The sequence below is a fragment of the Salvelinus alpinus genome, chromosome 14 (assembly GCF_045679555.1).
Source record: "Salvelinus alpinus chromosome 14, SLU_Salpinus.1, whole genome shotgun sequence".
Taxonomy (NCBI): Eukaryota; Metazoa; Chordata; class Actinopteri; order Salmoniformes; family Salmonidae; genus Salvelinus; species Salvelinus alpinus.
The window spans coordinates 12,844,641-12,864,351 of NC_092099.1; the positions used below are offsets into that span (position 1 = coordinate 12,844,641).

General features: G+C 40.3%; 1 protein-coding gene across 6 annotated transcripts in view; it reads left to right on the plus strand.

Moving 5' to 3' along the window:
• LOC139538438 (protein TANC1-like) overlaps positions 1–19,711 on the plus strand; it is a 179,659-nt gene that overhangs the window by 250 nt on the left and 159,698 nt on the right. The window lies entirely within an intron of this gene.

A 19,711-nucleotide genomic window follows, 5' to 3' on the forward strand; every position in this document is an offset into this window, starting at 1 on the left:
TAGCTGACGTTAGTGAAGGAAGAGCTAGCAAGGAGAATATGTTGGGACATGTCTCAGACTGGAAGCGCTGTGAGTTCACATTGAAGAGAGAAACAGAACGTTAAATAAAGGTCTACTATTATACGGGAAGAAGTGTGTTTATTATAGTGAGCGATATGGCCTCACTTTAAATACATGATTGTTGAGCAAAGGGCTCTTGTGAAGTGCCTTTGACAGCTTGAGCTTCTCCGCAAGCTGTCAAGTCTTAGAAAAAATCTTCTTTAGACATTTCTATTGAGTCCAACCATAACTGAAACTTCTGAAAAGTTCTAAAACTAGATGTGCAACGTGTCAGGTTTTGTCGCTGTTATCAATCAGTCCACTCAGAACTTTGACTACCTAAATCATTTTGGCCTTATTTGATCTTAGTCGCACACTTAAACTGCCGCACATTGAAACTGCCGCACATTGGTGTGCTTAGGAAATGTGTAAAATGTCAGCAATGCATCCCTACGAGAAACTAAAAAAACACTTGTTGACTTTGCTACTATAACATGGTAATGCCATAGTAACACCTTAGTTACACACCACGAAAACATTTGGCCAGACACCAATTAATTTAAGTACAGTATAGGCAAGTTATATTTTTTCAGGGTAGCTAGAACACCAAACACTGTGTAGAATAACGGTTAACCCCATTTTCAGCCTTATCCTCAAAGCCTTTCTTCCATTTTACCATACTGTTCTTGTGTTGTTACCCCTCTATAACAAAACAAAGTAGTCCTATGTGGTGTATTACCCTGAAACAAGATACTCAAATTGTATCAATGTCACTGAGAAACTAACTTGTTACTATACTATTACCAATGTTATTGCACTTTATTCTGTACTGTAATGTAAAGTGCTAAAAATTATATCCTGTCCTTAGTGGATCCGATTTGTTTTATTATTACATAGTAATGTGGTCTTGTTGATGCTTGAACTGTATTCTTAGATGAGATGTGGTGGTTTTGAAATCAAGACCTAAGCCATATGCAGTAATCTTGCTCACCCACATGGGTTTGAGTCATGTTGAAGTAAGGTCGTGGTCATGTTGAAGTAAGGTCGTGTCTACACTTGACACTTACATGCGACTTCTGCTATCAGAATACGAAAATTGCATTGAAAAGACGGGTCTAGACACACAAAAGTCACTTTGTGGTCTCTCTCTCTCTCTCTCTCTCTCTCTCTCTCTCTCTCTCTACCGCACCTGCTGTCTCTAACTCTGAATGCTCGGCTATGAAAAGCCAACTTACATTTACTCCTGAGGTGCTGACCTGTTGCACACTCTACAACAACTGTGATTATTATTTTACCCTGCTGGTCATTTATGAACGTTTGAACATCTTGAAGAACGATCTGGCCTTAATTAATGGCCATGTACACTTATAATATCCACCCGACACAGCCAGAGGAGGACTGGCCACCCCTCAGAGCCTGGTTCCTCTCTAGGTTTATTCCTAGGCTCCTTCTTTTCTAGGGAGTTTTCCTAGTCACCATCTGGATTGCTTGATGTTTGTGGTTTTAGGCAGGGTTTCGGTATAAGCACTTTGTGACATCTGTTGATGTAAAAAGGGCTTTATAAATACATTTGATTTGAATTGGTCTGATTGTGTTCAGATCTGGCTGACCACTTCAGGTGGTCAGGGATGCATTGTGTGTGGATTTATCCTCATTCTGGGCGCAATCAAGCTACCGAAAGCGCATACAGTGGGCGACGTCATCAGCACTCCTCCCACAAGTCTCTAGAAAACTTGTGTTTTGGGACCGAGAGGCACCTTTTCATTATAACGTTGGAAGAAATACATTCCTAGAGTGTGAGGAATGTGTTTGCTGGCCTCGTAAATGCTAGCAGCTAGCTAATATTTAGAAAACATATTTTCTGTGTGGCTAGAGTTATGCTAACCTGTTTGCGATCCCTTTAGCGTTGCTTGCTAGTTTGTTGGCTAGCTACAGAGGTTAGCTGGATAGTTAGCTACAGTAGTAAGCTACAAAGGTTAGCTACAGTAGTTAGCTGCTGCCGTCAGTTGTTGTTGTGTCATTTTCATATTTTGCCTATTCCACCATTTGTAGAATGCATACTGGCATTTAAATATAGTGCGGGAAAAGGGAATCCGGACACACTGTGGACACGGTAAACACATGTAGGTGTAGATGCATGATGCGTTTGGAATTCCATGATCAGAACTCTACGATCAGAAAACTAAAACGGCATGATTTGTCAAGTCATGGACTCTTATAGTCTCCACCCAGCACAGCCAGAAGAGGACTGGTCACCCCTCAGAGCTCTAGCTTTCTTCCTAGGTTCCTGCCTTTCTAGGAAGTTTTTCCTAGCCACCGTGCTTCTACATCTGCATTGCTTGCTGTTTGAGGTTTTAGGCTGGGTTTCTGTATAAGCACTTAGTGACATGTGCTGATGTTAAAGGGGCTATGGGGCTTTATACATACATTTGATTTGCTTTAGACACGGCCTAAGTTTGTTTTGTGCTTACATAAGACGCTTACTTGCTTGTTGGAACACATGTTGACCTCAGATGCTTTAACACCCCCTAGTGTCGATGTCCGCGCCTCTATGATTAGCATAATAAAAAAATCCCCATCAAAATCTGTCAATTTAAGCTAGAGATATCAGATTTTTGTATGGGCTGCGTCTCAATCCACCACATCCACCGGTGTAACCCAGTGTTTCTATGGGCTAAGACAGTAAGGCCAAATTCAATGTTTCATCAAATACATTTTTGTGATACCTTAATAACTTCTTGAGAATACAGGGGGTGCTATTTTCCCATTAGCATAATTTGCTCTACAGATTAAACTGCCTCTTATTCAATTATTGCTCTTACTATATGCATATAAATAATACCATTGGAAAGAAAACAATCTCTAGTTTCTAAAACCGTTTCAATTTTGTCTCTGAGTGATACAGAAGTCATTTGACAGCACTTTCCATGACCAAGAAGAAAAAAGCAAGATGTGTATGCCAGCTTCAACGCTCTGCCTATATATGGTCGTGCCCCCTATGACCCGAAACACACCTCATTGGCCTTCCTCTGGGTGTCAAGAGGACGTCAGAGGAAAAATATCTTGTTTATCTGGGACTGACGTGAAATGAGAGCTAATTCTTTGGCGTGACCGACAACTTCCGGTTGTCTAAATCGTGCGACTTGTAGCTGCGATTGTCTTCTGTTGTGCGGCCATTATGGATGAAAACTATCTCCGTCTCGAAGTTTGTTTGATACATGTGACCAGATCATCGTAATGTATGTTTTTTCAATATAGTTTAATCAGATTATTTGAATTTTTTCGGGAGTTTTGTGGTGTTCCGTTGTCTGAATTTATTTACGTTTGAGAGATCCGTGCCACTCGACCAGTACCTGTGCTAAATGGAGTGGGAAAGGAACAATTCTGAACGGAACCAACGACTCATCTTGACAAAGGACACTTTGATCAACATTCTGATGAAAGATCAGCCATAGTAAGACCCAATTTACGATGTTATATCATATCTGTTGTGCATGTGAACTGGCCGTGGGCGCCTAGCCGAATCTGCCTGGTATAGCTATGCTAATTTAGCGCTACATTTTGTTTTCGTTATAAAACATTTAATAAATCTGAAATATTGTTTGGATTCACCAGATGTTGGGCTTTCAATATCTGTACGCTGTGTATTTTTCTGAAATGTTTTAAGATGAGTAATTCGTTATATGACGTTGGTCTCTGTAATTGTTCTGGCTAGGTCAGCACTATTTCAGATTGCAGCTGCAATGTAGAACTGTGATTTATACCTGAAAAATGCACATTTTTCCCAAAAAAAACTATGCTATACCATAAATATGTTATCAGACTGTCATCTTATGAAGTTGTTTCTTGGTTAGTGGCTATATATATTTTTATTTAGTCGAATTAGTGATAGCTACTGACGCAGGAAAAAGCTGTTGGGAGTAAAAAAATCGTGTCCTTTGCTAACGTGGTTAGCTAATAGATTTACATATTGTGTCTTCCCTGTAAAACATTTTAAAAATCTGAAATGGTGGCTTTATTCACAAGACCTGTATCTTTCATCTGGTGTCTTGGACTTGTGATTTAATGATATTTAGATGCTACAAGTTACTTGTGACGCTATGCTAGCTATGCTACTCAGTGGTGGGGGGGGGGGGGTGCTACCGGATCAGGGTTGGTGACTCGTGAGAAGTTTTAAGGGGTCCTAAAATTCCAAATCAAATAGCAAAGTGATCCTTGCTATGACCATCTTAAAACAATTCCATATGTTAGCTTAGTAGAACCCCCCTCCCCTGGCTTAGACTCTAAAGGATTAAAACAAGTTACTGTAGTTCTTTCTAAAAAGTTCTTCATGCTGAAATGTCAGTTTCCATTTAGATCAACAGGGGCAGATGAAGTTGATGAACCTAGCATGTCCTCACTGAACTGTGTGGTGCTACCTGGAAAGGACCTCGAGTCTGACACAAAAAGTTCAGAATAATTGAAACCAACAATTTTTGTTGTTACCTACTCAGTCACAGTCAGCTGTCAGTTGACTCTACATATGATACAAGATAAGGTGAATAACCGATGATAAAAATTAGCCCAGTTTTAACTTTATAGGACAATTTCCTCTACAGTTTGTAGGACAATTTCAAACTTGTCTCTTCTCTATCAAACATTTCTACATTCATAACCTTTACAGAATTAGTCTATTATCCATTTCTCAATCATGAAATATATGCTTAAATAGATTTTCAGCTCCACAATATGCAAGGTAGAGCTAACTGTGCAGCTGACAGGTGCTTGCTTGTGATGACTGGACTGAAGTGTGAACTGTCATAATAGTTTATCTGAAGAAAAAATATTTTATCATGCATTTGTGAAGTTATGTAGGCTAGCCTTTGAAGTGCCAACAAGGTCTGTAGTCACAGCAGAGAACCTGGTTCCCATGGTTCATAGCCAGTTGGCCAATAATAGGTGCTTGCACCAAGGAGACAATGTTGGGGCTGAGGAGTCAATGGAGCCACTGACCAGAGAGTGTTCAGGGGGCTTTGAATCAGTGTCCAAACAGCATCCACACTGTGGCACATTATTCAAGTAATAAGGAATGGTATTGAATGTCTACTGACTTGAAGAGTTTAATTAATATAATAATGTATGGCATTTAGCAGATGCTTTTCTCCAAAGTGACTTACAGTCATGCATAGAAATGTGTACACCAGAATTGTTTTGTGTGGCAAAGACTGTAAAGTGTGTGGAGTTTGCAGAGCTCTCTGTGTCAGTTTTTGTTTTGTAAAATGAAATGTTATTGGAAGGATTCTGCTCTAATCTGGTTGTGTGCTAATGTCTATTGGGTTGACACCAATAACAAATGTGGCTGAAGGAGGTCAGTCCACCCTCCAGAGGCAAGAAGTTAGGTGGGATGGAGTGTTTGTTTGAAACAGCAAATTGATGATTTGTATTCACACTCCCAGTTTGATTCATAGATCATTATGGGAACGTTTTTATTGTGTCATGGTTGTTTCAGTGGTTTGAGTGGCCTGTTGTGAAATTATCCTTTATTAACAGTGGCTTTTGCCCCTCTGTGTCATGCCAACCCCATGCACTGAGGCGGCTCCTTGCAAGCCCTCTGATGTAATTACTGTAAACATCATTGTAGTATTTGAAGAGTACCCATGGCCAAATAAATTCAGAAGAAGGTATCTGTGTAGATTGTCATAATAAGAGGTTGTTTTATTATTAATGTGATATAACTAGACGCTATTATTTGTCTGCGGTCATAGGATCCCTCACAGTTAATAATATGATGATACTGATATGCCATAATTTTATCATTGGTTCTTAGTGCTATGATCTGTTCAGTACAGCTGCCAATGGCTAGCCTAATTTAAAAATTGTACACAGGCTATTACATTCACCAGTTTCTAGCCTATAGGGTACGAGGCATTGTGTAATTGCATTAGGGACACTTTCTCAAGGGTTCAAACCAGTTTGTATCTAAACGCTCGCCTTAACTCTTTTAACCCCACCATTTAATTGCACTGCTTCCCTCTAGGCATCAATTTAAATGTAGCAGAATGACAGATGCATATTGAGTTGCCTATGTATATTGGTGGAGGATTTGGTTTCTGAACATGAGAGCAGCTCCGGTAGAGAGAACAGAGAGAATGTGGTGAGCAAACAAAGCTACTGTATGACACTGTGAAATTTCAGTGACCTCATTAGCTTACTGAGAACATACAGTTTAGAAACCACAATTATTTTGGTCTGCCAAATGTTTTATGATTGCACGCTTTAATCAACACATTCGACTCAATGAGGCATTTCATTAAACTGACATGGGAATAATACATTTATGAAAGGACTCCCATAAAAACCCTCAGTGGGCTACAGTACTGTATAAGATCCCAAGCCTTTGTGTGAGCACAACCAAATGGTTTTAACAGTACCTCCTGATGAAACAGCTGTTATTAAGATTTTTGTTAAGCATTTAGAAAGCCCCAGAGAGAATTGGAGGGGTAGATAGTTGTGTTGTTATGACTGTGGAGTATAAGAGGGGCTGGGTCTCCGCTCAGGCTGTGACCAATTGTATTCAGACCCCTTCCCTTTTTCCACATTTGGTTACATTAAAGCCTTATTTTAAAATGTATTAAATTATTTACCCCCCTCATCAATCTACACACAATACCCCATCATGACAAAGCGAAAATCGGTTTTTAGATTTTTTTTGCAAAAACATAAATACCTTATTTACATTAGTATTCAGAGACTCGAAATTGAGCTCAGGTGCATCCTGTTTCCATTGATCATCCTTGTGATGTTTCTACAACTTGATTGGAGTCCAGATGTGGTAAATTCAATTGATTGGACATGATTTGGAAAGGCACACACCTGTCTATATAAGGTCCTACAGTTGACAGTGCATGGCAGAGCAAAAGCCAAGCCATGAGTTTGAAGGAATTGTCCGTAGGCACAGATCTGGGGAAGGGTACCAAAACATTTCTGCAGCATTGAAGGTCCCCAAGAACACAGTGTCCTCCATCATTCTTAAGTGGAATATGTTTAGAACCACCAACTTCCTAGAGCTGGCAGCCCGGCCAAACTGAGCAATCGCGGGAGAAGGGCCTTGGTCAGGGAGGTGACCAAGAACCTGATGGTCACTGACAGAGCTCCAGAGTTCCTCTGTGGAGATGAACCATCTCTGCAGCACTCCACCAATCAGGCCTTTATGGTTGAGTGGCCAGACGGAAGCCACTGCTAAGTAAAAGGCACATGACAGCCCACTTGGAGTTTGCCAAAAAGCATCTAAAGGACTCTCAGACCATGAGAATCAAGATTATCTGGTCTGATGAAACCAAGAGTGAGCTCTTTGGCCTGAATGCCAAGTGCCACGTCTGGATGAAACCTGGCACCATCCCTACAGTGAAGCATGGTGGTGGCAGCATCATGCTGGTGGGATGTTTTTCAGTGGCAGGGACTGGGAGACTAGTCAGGATCAAGGGAAAGATGAACGGAGTAAAGTACAGAGAGATCCTTGATGAAAACCTGCTCCAGAGCGCTTAGGACCTCAGACTGGGGCAAAGGTTCACCTTCCAACAGGACAACGACCCTATGCACACAGCCAAGACAATGCAGTAGTGGCTTCGGAACAAGTCTCTAAATGTCCTTGAGTGGCCCAGCCAAAGCCTGGACTTGAACCCGATCGAACATCTATGGAGAGACCTGAAAATAGTTTTGCAGCCAACCTGACAGAACTTGAGAGGATCTGCAGAGAAGAATGGGTGAAACTCCCCAAATACAGGTGTGCCAAGCTTTTAGCGTCATACCCAAGAAGACTCAAAGCTGTAATCGTTGACAAAGGTCCTTCAACAAAGTACTGAGTAAAGGGTATTTTTTTAATACATTTGCCAACATTCTAAAAACCGGTTTTTGCATTGTCATTATGAGGTATTGTGTGTAGATTGATGAGTGGAAAAAATATATTTAATCCATTTTAGAATAAAATGTGGAAAAAGTCAAGGGGTCTGAATACTTTCTGAATGTACTATATGTAAACCCTGAATTGCTAATGCTATGTATAGGCCAATCAAATCAAATCAAATGTATTTATAAAGTCCCTTCTACATCAGCCGATGTCACAAAGTGCTGGACAGAAACCCAGCATAAAACCCCAAACAGCAAGCAATGCAAATGTAGAAGCATGGTGGCTAGGAAAAACTCCCTAGAAAGGCCAGAACCTAGGAAGAAACCTAGAGAGGAACCAGGCACTGAGGGGTGGCCAGTCCTCTTCTGGCTGTGCCGGGTGGAGATCATAACAGAACATGGCCAATATGTTCAAACGTTCATAAATGACCAGCAGGGTCAGATAATAATAATCACAGTGGTTGTAGAGGGTGCAACAGGTCAGCACCTTAGGAGTAAATGTCAGTTGGCTTTTCTTAGCCGATCATTCAGAGTTAGAGACAGCAGGTGCGGTAGAGAGACAGTCCAAAACAGCAGGTCCGGGACAAGGTAGCACGTCCATTGAACAGGTCAGGGTTCCATAGCTACAGGTATAACAATTGAAACTGGAGCAGCAGCATGACCAGGTGGACTGGGGACAGCAAGGAGTCATCAGGCCAGGTAGTCCTGAGGCATGGTCCTCGGGCTCAGGTCCTGAGAGAGAGAGAGAGAAAGAGAGAAAGAAGAGAGAGAGAGAATTAGAGGGAGCATACTTAAATTCATACAGGACACCGGATGAGACAGGAGAAAAACTCCAGATATAACAGACTGACCCTAGCCCCCCGACACATAAACTATTGCAGCATAAATACTGGAGGCTGAGACAGGAGGGGTCGGGAGACACTGTGGCCCTGTCCGACGATACCTCCGGACAGGGCCAAACAGGCAGGATATAACCACACCCACTTTTCCAATGAGAGGCTTTGAAGCCACTGGTCGGCCATATTGGTACTCCCCAGAAGAAGCAGTCCTCTATAGGAACTATTGGAATTCTACAGTATTTCAATTAAGTGTTTCAAGGACAAAATTACAGCTATTTAAGTATTTTTTATTGTTGTGGGGACACTAACATTAGAACTTAAAAATATATACTTTAATGTTATATATATATATATATATATATATACTGTATATATATTTGTTGTTTAGCTCACATAATATAATTTAATAGTATTCATTAAGGTGTCCGTAATAGCATAAATATGGCAAAAAGAAATGTAGACATTAATAAATGCATTTCTATAGCTTCCAAAATATTTTTTACAATGATGGGGAAGTGCCAAGATGGAGGTGCGGTGGCTACAGAACAGCATCCCCCTTTCAGTCATCTAGTGTATATATCAATAATTGGCTGTGACTCTCAGGCCAACTGGTTCTTGAGAGAGGGTCACTCATAGTTAAAACAGTTTCAAGGTGATCATGACTGTGGTGTTTAATGCAGTGCACTCTTGTGATATTCAAACATGTTTCCCTATAGCCTCTCACAACAGTTAGGCTACCTCCACCATCTGCCATGAGAGAGGGCTGTGTTGTGGTCTTTTTCTTAGCGGTATGTAGTCTATATTACTGTTTGTTCAGTGAGAGGTAGTCTAATAATAAACCTCTGCTGCTGTGGTGATGAGTGGCCATGAAGTCTTATCTGCAAACTGTCTGGGCTCAGGCTGAACACCTGTGGAATGTTTATCAGCCAAAACCCAGGAGTGATTTATTAGACGTACACATCTGCTTTAAACAAAGGAAACGGCTCTGAGTCCCTATGATGCCAATTCTGTTAAATGTCTTACTGGCCTAGGAATCCCTACGAGAGAAACTCATGAAGTAAAACGGACGAAGATGCCATGTGTTAAGAGAAAGCCTGTAGACTTTAAACCTGGCAAGTTAATGTTTGACTCTAATCAAATAGGCTAGCAGGAAACCCCAAACTCCCTGCCAAATATCTGGCTACGGTCTGGATATGCTAAGTCTGACGCAGAGTTGTCCGTAAGCAGGGAAGGAACGAGATGCTGTGGAATAGTTGGTGCTGTCCAGCTTTTTATAATCTCATAGACCAGCGATCGCGATCGACTTGCCGATCTCCAAGGCATTTCTAGTCGATCGCCAAACATTTCTATAAAAAACCCAACGATAAAGCCTTGTGTTCCTATTTTGTTGCTACCCTGCACGCCGGGCAGGCAAACGGTTGCCGTTTCATGTGTCTGAAGGTACAAACTCTGCCTTCCCAGTGGGCCTGGGGAGGAAATCAAGTGCACTATGCTACCACTGGCCAATCAGATTGCGCAGATGACCGAGTCTGCAGTAACATAGCAGGCATAAAAGAAAGCTACGACAAAATTGATAATGTGAGATTTCAAAACGTTTAAAACCATGACTAGAGAGAGACTGTCAACGAATACATCAAAGAGCTGCTGTTTATATGACTGAGTTCATGTTTAAGTTCTTACTCAGCACTGTCAACACTTTGTATTCAACACTTTTATAAGCCATAAAATGCACGTTCTTCCTATTTCCACTCAGCGCTACAACAAGCAGTGCAGCTGTAATGAATGAGTTGGAATGTGTATCTATAGGCTTGCGTTGTTGTTATTATTAGGGGCTTGGGTCTTTTTTAATTTAATAATATTTCACTTTCTCTGTTCATATGAGTAACAACATGAATTTGTGCATGAGGCAGAAATAATGCGGTGCGACTCGAGTTTCGCCATCAGCTGGAAGAAGGTGTCCCTTTTTGATCAGTGTCAGTGGAGGATAAGGAGAGCGGAGGGATGTTGCGTGACGGACCCTCAGTCTGCTGCTCTCTCCCTCTGCTGAGACTGACCATCAGATGCAGGCACCATCAGCCCAGTAAAATAAATAGCAAATTATTTAAATGTATGCTCACTCAGCTGTGCCTAATACAACAATGGGTCTGTTACCGTGTGATCATATAGCTTACCTCAAATTTTGAAATATAATTTAAAAAAATGTCAGGTAAATTCAAGCAAAGACAGTATGCGGTGATAATGTATTGGGCCTATAGCCTACTGCACAAACCTCATTGCTACAGTACAGTAATTGGTTAATGTTGCATAGGCTTACATTTTTTAAGTCATGTTAATAGAAAATCTGAGCTGTGGATCTCGGCATGCATTTTGACTCAGAAACTGATCTTGACTCAGAAAAGGTTGGTGACCACTGTCACAGACAAACAAGAGTGTTTTTTCCTGTTTGGGAGTGTTCCTAGTCAGGTGAGGAGGAGGATTTAAGGAGTCTCCCTGATGTTCATTAAAAGAAACCAGAGAAAGATTGTAAATATATGTGGGCAGGCTGAGGCTGGCGAATGGTAGCCTAACTCATAGCTACCTATCATCCTCTCAATCAGGTCAGTTTACAAGATCAAGATATGGGAACTAGGCCTTTGTGAGCTCACTGCTGATATTTGAGGGAGATATTTTTTTGAAACACTTTGACTTCTCATGAAGAGAGATGATAATATCTGATGTGAAATGTGTTTTCCTATGGAGGCCATCATGTTATTTGTATAGGGCAGTGGTTTTCAACGGGTGTACTGCGGCAATATTTTCTAATCTTGATTATTTATTTGAACACTCACTTATAAACGTGACCAGTGGAATGCACGTGCAATTTTGACTTGGGGCACCAGATAATATATTGAATAGCACATGGTTGCATCTGTATCGTTGTCCAGATGCTGTTGTTACATTTGTATCATTTGAGGGGCAGGCATCAGGATCAAAATCATTTGTATCATTTGAGGGGCAGGCATCAGGATCAAAATCATTTGTATCATTTGAGGGGCAGGCATCAGGATCAAAATCATTTGTATCATTTGAGGGGCAGGCATCAGGATCAAAATCATTTGTATCATTTGAGGGGCAGGCATCAGGATCAAAATCATTTGTATCATTTGAGGGGCAGGCATCAGGATCAAAATCATTTGTATCATTTGAGGGGCAGGCATCAGGATCAAAATCATTTGTATCATTTGAGGGGCAGGCATCAGGATCAAAATCATTTGTATCATTTGAGGGGCAGGCATCAGGATCAAAATCATTTGTATCATTTTACTTTGCCTTTGAGAACCATTAGCACCATTGATAGGCCTATCAACTCCTGAGATTAGACTGGCAATACTATAGTGCCTATTAGAACATCCAATAGTCAAAGGTATATGAAATACAAATGATATAGAGAGAAATAGTCGATGCGTCATAATTCCTATAATAACTACAACCTAAAACTTTTTAACTGGGAATATTGAACCACCAGCTTTCATATGTTCTCATGTTCAGAGCAAGGAACTTAAACGTTAGCTTTTTTACATGGCATATATTGCAATTTTACTTTCTTCTCCAACACTGTGTTTTTGCATTATTTAAACCAAATTGAGCATGTTTCGTTATTTTTTTGAGACTAAATAGATTTTATTTATGTTTTATATTAAGTTAAAATAAAAGTGTTCATTGTTCATTCAGTATTGTTGTAATTGTCATTATTACAAATATATATATAAAAATCGTCCGATTGATGGGTATTGGGTCCTCCAATAATCATAATCGGTCTACCTTTTGGTAACAGAATGACAAGACACTAGGTAATATTTCTTAAACTTACAGAAGCAAATTATTTCTGCAAAACTAAATATAAATGTTGATATATGTTGGCAGGGGTCCTTTACTTCAAAATTATTGTCTTTTGATGTATTTCTAATACCTTTTAATACTTTTTCTAGTAGATGTTTTTAAAGAACCGATCTGTGTGACCAGAAATCAAAGCCTATGCTTATTCACATTTTTAGGATTGAAAATTGTTGAAAAACAAATCTATGCCTTCATTTCCCAAAAGTATACTCTTAGCTTTCATTTGGCACCAAATTTGATATGCTCCTATAAACTTCACATGTTGGTGCTCATGGTTCCTTTCATATGGAAATGACCACAGGCAAGTCTGATTAGGCTTAAGCCTCATTAACATTACATCTGAGCAGTACTAGTACAACACTAGCTAGCTGGTAATCACTTATCTAGTACACACTAGCTAGCTAGTACAACACTAGCTAGTACACACTAGCTAGCTAACTAGTACAACACTCGCTAGCAAGCACACACTAGCTAGCTAGTACAGTTAGCTCCGTCCAGTGTGAAGATGATGTACACCATAATCAAATACGTCACAATGTGTACGCGGCATTAGCTGTACCACAGCTTCTCCCATAGAAACAAACGTAGCATGGCTTTGTGTCCGTGGTTTTACCTTTACATTGCAGAAACTGCTCGTCTGTAGACCAAACCGTTCAAAAAATCTACCACAAATTCCCGGGACACTCTTAAAGGGGTACACATCGTGAATCATCGTGAGTAAGGAACTAAACGTTTGACGCAGAAATGTATGATTTGCAGTATGGATTAGATGAGATGGAGGTCATTACCACTAAATAAATTGGGACATTTTTGGTGTGCCACAGAATATTTTTATCCCATCATGGTTGTGCCACGGTTCAAAAAAGGTTGGGAATCACTGGTGTAGGGTAATGTTTTAACTTGGGTATGAGGTGAGGTATTTGGAAAGGGAGGGATGAGCAATGTCTTGTCTGCAAGTGTCTAAAGGGTAGGCAATAATAATAATAAAATAATAATAATACATTTATTCAACTTTTATAGTGTCAGGTATAGACATAGACATGTCAGGTTGACTCAGTTTCCACAGCTTCAAGTACAACTGTACATTCTAAGTAATGATCGCCTTCAAAAACATGTCTCAACTCTTCAGCGCTGCTGGGAAGCTTGGATAGGGCATTAGAAACCGTTTCTCACACTCTTGACTTCTGACTAGGCAGTGGCATTTTCAGGGTGGAAGTTTATGCCCCCAAAATCACATTACTAGTACCAGAATCAGCTTGCTCTCAAAATGACCTGAAAAGGTGAAACTGTCTGTTTAATAAAAGTTATCCTCCTGGGTAAAATAACTGGCTAATGAGCAGATTAGACCTGTCATCCTTTTTAATTTCAACAAAAATCATGTCTACATTCATTATAGATGAAAAAGTGGGTTACTTGCCTCTAGTCACTGCTGTAAATTGTTTGAATCTGCTTGTGACAGCATGACCTCATTTTTTTGCCCTGAAGGTAAGGTGAATAATCATACGATTTGAGAATGTCAGGCTATTTTCCCAGGATCTTACGAAGTTTCTAAGAACACACTGCTCCAAGCATGTTTATTTCTCAGGTAAACTACCGTACAGGCATGCACATAAGTGGCTCCAGACAGGAATTCCGTCAGTTAAACTATTTGTGTTATAGCCTAGCATAACAGTCCTAAATCCTAGCATAACAGCTTAAATCCCCCTATTACACCACCAGTTGTCATGGATGCATCCTATATGGTCATGTTATACCCTGTGTGCAACCTGGGGAGCAGAAAACGTTTGCACACAACTTGAATTAGCCTATGCAGGCATGAACATGGATGCTAAATCTCTCCGTGTGACAGGATTGTGTAGGCTACTTCAAAAGTCTAACTACATTAACTTTGTTAACCCAAATGCTAGTATAGTATTAGTAGAACATTGGAAACAGATATTGCCAGTAAAGAGTTAATTAACAACTTCATTCTTGCTGCCTTAAAGTAGAACTGGCAGCGTTTTAATTTCTTAGCACATATGAAACAAACAGACAATCATAATATCAGTCAAAAATATCAAATCCACAGTTTATGCTTCAAAACCAATGTCATAAGAGGTTTTTAAAATAATATGTTCTATTTGACTCAACATTCCATGACGTACAGTAAGGCATTGTTGGCAGAATAGATGGATGCAGTTCAATGCATGATTAATATAATTCATCAATACATTTCTTGGTAGTACCAAAAATATTGCTATCAGGTTTTAAATCAGAGCTGGCCTGGTACATTGTTTGCTGCCTCCACCCATTCGGAATGCACCATTTCAGTTTCAATGACTCAATATTTTGAACAGAAATGGATGACTGTATCTAAGGCTGTGAATGTCAATACAATTAAACTAGCAAGGGCAAAGATCACAAGTCAGTCATAACGTGGCTAATAGTCTAGCGTACATGTGCCAAACACAAGGCCCTTGGGCCGAATAGGACACACAAGCGAGTATAAATGAGTCAACAGTTGAGTCATCTACTTTATGAAATTACAGCCTGATGCGCTCGCAGCTGTGAATTCAACTTCAATTGTGCTGCTTTAGTGTGTCCTGTTTACAGCACGCAGCGGAGGGAAAGTGTAAGGACACACGCCACAGTCCTATCTAGGCACCTAAAATGCAGTCTGGCTTTGGTTTTTAAAGCTTGACAATGAATAACCAAAAAACTAAACCTGCAACAAAACACCATACAAAGGAGAAACATGTAGGCCTATTACAGCAACATTTGAGCAGAAGCGTAAGCTGGCTACTCATTTACAATACATTTTGATTGCACCATACAGCAATGCTACATTCGACTGCACTTGTGATCCATGCAGTGCAAACAAATGAAAAACATTTTTTAAGTTTGTTATTTGGAGTTATTGAATACTTTTTGATTAGGGTCGCAGTATATTATGCACACCTGCAAGCATAGCAGAAAAGTATATTATTTATCTCTTCTTTTGTTTTAATATGTTAAAATGTTATATACAGCATCCTATGTACATAAGTGGACATTGTAAAGGGCTATATTTTTTCTAATAAAACAATGGCCGGTTTGTGTCGCAGTTGCAAGTTTTTTTGTAAAAACAAATAGGTTATGTCTGGCCCGCGAATTCGTTGTGTTTTTTCAGTATGGCCCATACTTTTTTTGATTTTGACACCTCTGTGCCAGCGTATCTATTTATGTAGCTAGTTATTTATTTAGCAAGCTAAAAACACAGCCTAACGTTAGTTAGCTAGCTGCTGGGAGGATGTCATGTCATTGGAGGAGTGGGTGGGTGACCGACGTTTTCACCTCATATCGTTTTTCGGTGGCTACAGCTAGAGATGCAGGTGTCATTTGTTTAGCTAGCAAGAAGTGTAAATCGCTAGCTGAACTTTAATTTTTCACACTTAGCATGTCTCTTAGTTGTCAGTCAAATGTATTTGGGATCGATCAAATGGGCGGGCGAGAAGGCAGGCAAGTAAGTTCCCATTCAGTTGTCAAAACGTGGGTTGGGACAAGCATGCATTGGTAGGCAAGCTGCAGAAGGACAAGCAGGCTAATATTCCACATCATTTCAGTGCAATTTTGATGGCCAACTAGCTTAACAAGTTTGAGGGTTTGTCCACTTTCAATTGTACAGGAATAAAATAGTTGTGTTGTAAATCTCAGCCAGCCAAATACACCCTCCTCCCTCTCATATGGATAGAGAGCACAGCACTGGCTGTGGTTAAAGGTTTGGAGCCAGGATGTGAATGAAGCATAGTGGAGTTTGACTGGTTGTGTAAAAAAGGGTTGCTCATTGCCATTTCCTCATTTCATAACATAGGCATAGAATGTGATGAGCAGACATTGTGCACAATGCCTGAGACAGACTGCAGCCCATTCTTCCATACCTGCATCTTCACTTCCTCTTCCAGGGCTTAGGATTGTGTTGTTCCCTTCTCAATGTTTCAGTGAGTATTGAATTCAGCAAAGCCTAAGAATGGACAGTAATATAACGGCCATTATCTTTAACCTGTCAAATGTAGGCTGGAAATGTTAATTTGCCCAATCTCCCCCAAATTAAAATGTATTTCATAGAGGCATTCTTTACTGTTATTGGCAAAGTGTCCATTTTCTCAGATGAGAGAAAGGTCAGAGCCTGCCTGGTGTGAATTTGGACTGTCACTATGACAACAGCTGCTGGGCGAATTTAGAGGAACCATTCATGTAGAGTCAGTGGATGAAAAGGCCGGGTCGATGGCCGTTACCAGGAAAGTAGTATATAAAAACTGACCTCAGGCTGCAGGGGAAGTCATGCTGAAGGTTGCTTTCTTCATTGTCTGGCATCTCACAGAGCACAAAGCAGCTCCACACTCAACCAGGCCTGTGTGTCAATGGCACCAGCCCCGAAGGCAATCAGGAAAACAATCCCACTTCCGTTTTATATATAGTCCAGCTTCTCTGATGACCATCTTATAGATGGCCCTGGGTTTCCGTTAGGAAAATGCGGTGCCGGACAACGTGACCGGGAAGATTTAAATTTACAGCCCATTTGTTACTCGATTCAGGAAACTAGGCGTATGCCGCGGGTCACTACTTCACAGGAGAGCCATTTAAACGTGTTATTTTTTTTTTTTTATAAAAAATTGTTTTTTGGCAGAAATGCCTTCTGGAACATGTGAACTTTCATGTGCCTTAATAACAAACTTGTGTGCCATCTGTAAATACAAATAAAATTGTTAAATTATGAGCCTAGTTCGTTTAGCCACAGAAGAAGTCAGCAACTTTCCCACTAGCCATGATTGGCTGAGATAATGAGTGGGCTGGACATGCCGAGAGATGGGTTCGGATTGGTCTGCCATGTAGCTCGCTTCTGTCTATTTGAGCTGGTCAGTATGTGTTGGTAATCCTGTCTACAAAAACTTTAGAACTGCATAAGTGTTGCTCTTCACTTTCTGGAGGACCGAGTTTTGAAATCAGTGCAATTAGATTATGATAGCTAAGGAGATGGAGAAAACACCTGTCTCCGGATTACATCTTCAAACTAAGGGCAACCATGGCATCCGTGACAGGGACAGGCGTCCATCCATGATGTATATGGCTTAGAAAAACTAGCTAGCTACATTTTAAGATGTTACCTGACAGAAAGTCTTCATTTCAAGTTAAAGTGTACTGTTAGCTGGCTAGCTAACGTTAACTGGCTGGCTCGCTAGCTAACATTACATCTATGATCTTATTATTTGTTCCAGAACATGCAATGATGCAGAAAATAAAATGTCATTTTAAAATATTTGCCAAAATGCAATTCGCTGGAAAACACCCTTCTAAACAGCACACCTGATGTGAGCAGTTCCATATGTGACGGAGATGAAGATCTCTGTTTGAAATTTAGAAAGAGGAGGAATCTAAAGATGTAACAACTAGCATGGGTTGCTAATATGAGTAGGATTGTGCCTTTGGCTTCTGGACAACGAAAGAGAAACCTCTTCCATTTTTACAATATTTGGATCTATCTGGGCTTGGAGCATATGTGAATGTGAATTCCAACTCCCTATTTTTATTTGACTGGTAGTCCCTGGGAATCACTGCGATACATAGCTGTGGCTATGGCTCTGGGGATGGTGCTTGCTTTGTGGTGCCTCAGAATTTTTTTTGAATATTGAGTGTCTGCCCCTCTATTCAGTGTGTGTCCACAAAGACCTGACAGCCACAGTAGGTCTTTGGCAACGCTGCTCTGATGGAGGCCCTTTTCAGGGGCTCTGCCTAAAGGAGATAATACCCCCAACTTAAACGCTATGGGTTGGTTGGTGGTCAACTCACTTATCAAACTGTGGGTTAGATAAATCTTGGTGCCTAGCCATGTTCTATGATGCATCCATGTATGCTCTGTTCTGAAGTTTTTCTTAAAGGTCACCATTATTTTCCTACTTAAAACGTATCGGCTTTTGATGTTGATTTTGTCCCTTTGTTCTCGTAAGAGGCACACGTTGATTTCATTAACTACTTAGGATCATATGTCAGAGGGAGATCTAAGGACACAGAATAGCCTGTATCCTAACTCTTACTCTCTACCTTTAAGCCCAGGCAGTCTGACCTTTAGATAATAATAGAACTCTGCATGCCTCAGAAATCCATCCCCTTCAAAAGTTAGGCCGAATGGCAATCAAGCTTAGAGCAAAGTTAAGTATCTAGGAGTAGCATCCCCTCCATCAGTTAATGTTAGTGTGGATCCACCTGGCTCTGAGCTAGGCCACAGTACAAAGGAATGTGTGGAATACAGTGATTGTAAAAATGTGCAGCCCATTTTCTTCTGAGTGCCGGTCTTGTTGTAATCGCCGGCCGTGTCCAATGAGTTGATTGGATCAGTGTAATAAGAATCATGTGCGTTCCTATACATTCGTAATGTGCTTCTCTGAGACAATATCCTGTTATTGTGCCATAACATAATCATAACATTGGAATGAGGCTAACTGAATTCATTACCTTGTCAATAGGCAATCTTTTGAAACATCTGAATAGCACCTGGCTGCACTAGTATGGATAACACAGCAAAGTTTATGAATAGCCTACTGCCAGTGCAATTTTTCCTCATTTCATGTACCTCTATACCAAGTTCTCCATTAAATTGTCAAAAGGGGGCATAGTACCATGGATTACAGTCTATAGAGTGTAGAGGTCGACCGATTAATCGGAATGGCCGATTAAATAGGGCCGATTTCAAGTTTTCATAACAATCGGAAATCGGTCATTTTGGAAGCGGATTTTGCAGATTTTTAAAAATGTATTATTATATATTTTTTTAAACCTTTATTTAACTAGGCAAGTCAGTTAAGAACACATTCTTATTTTCAATGACGGCCTAGGAACGGTGGGTTAACTGTCTTGATCAGGGGCAGAACGACAGATTTTTACCTTGTCAGCTCAGGGATTCAATCTTGCATCCTTACGGTTAACTAGTCCAACGAATGCAGGAAGAAGCCAAGGTAAGTTGCTAGCTAGCATTAAACTTATAAAAAACAATCAATCAATCAATCATAATCACTAGTTATAACTACACATGGTTGATGATATTACTATTTTATCTAGCG